This window comes from Mandrillus leucophaeus, unplaced genomic scaffold (genome assembly GCF_000951045.1).
Source record: "Mandrillus leucophaeus isolate KB7577 unplaced genomic scaffold, Mleu.le_1.0 Scaffold429, whole genome shotgun sequence".
Taxonomy (NCBI): Eukaryota; Metazoa; Chordata; class Mammalia; order Primates; family Cercopithecidae; genus Mandrillus; species Mandrillus leucophaeus.
Window position 1 is genome coordinate 250,356 of NW_012104576.1, and position 861 is coordinate 251,216.

Below are 861 nucleotides of genomic sequence, written 5' to 3' on the forward strand. Positions count from 1 at the left end.
CAGACCAGAACTCTAAGTGACATCCAGGCCCTCCCCAGAGAACTGAGCCTGCAGGCCAGCGTCATGAAAATAAGGGGCAGGTGAGCCCCCCCACCTCCCCAGTTCCACGATGGAGGGCTGAGCTAGAGGAAGGGGCTGGCAGACAGGGCCTTAGGTGAGGGGAGGGCTACGTGCCCACGGACCAACCACACTGGGGTCACAGCTCAGCCTGTCAGCGATGGCCTTGATCTTTGGAAGAGGTCTCCTTCCCTCAACAGATTGGCAGGATTCTGGAGGGGCATGGAGTGAGAGGAGAGGTGGTGGTGGGCTGTGTCCTCCCTTCCTGTTGGGTGGCCCTTCAGCCCAGGGATGTGGGAGCTGCAGAAGACCCAGCGTCTGGGGGATCCTGAAGAAACGGGGCCTGTGGAGTAAGGCTGGCTTCCAGGGACCAGGACCTGGACAGTGGCTCCAGGAGGACCCCAGTGCCCATCCGCTCCTGCTGCCTGCCCCATGCCCCTCTCCTGCAGGGTGGGCTTGGCTAGACGATGTGCACAGGGCAGCAGACTCTGTGGGTGCCAGGGCCCCTGTTCACACCTCTTGTGCCCTCACAGGCACCTTCTCCCCCATCCACCCACCTTCTCCTCTCTATCTCTTATTCCCAGTCCTTCAGGAAAACCAAGTTCCCAGGTCTTCCAGAGTGTGGGGTCAATAAATATTGGGATGAAATGTTCTGGTTGGTGTGTCCTCCTTGAGGCCTTGAGCCTGGTGTGCTCACCACCCTCAGCCAGGCAGTGGAATGAGATGGAGTCACCTGCCTGCCTCACTGCTCCTGAAATTGAATGTTAAATGGAGCCCTTTGAGAAATGCCCCCTGCCCAACAAT

General features: G+C 59.1%; 1 protein-coding gene across 5 annotated transcripts in view; it reads left to right on the forward strand.

Annotated features, from left to right (window-relative positions):
* Positions 1-861, forward strand: part of LOC105548968 (chromosome unknown open reading frame, human C3orf18) — a 24,419-nt gene that overhangs the window by 19,368 nt on the left and 4,190 nt on the right. The gene's annotated exons all lie outside the window — the stretch shown is intronic.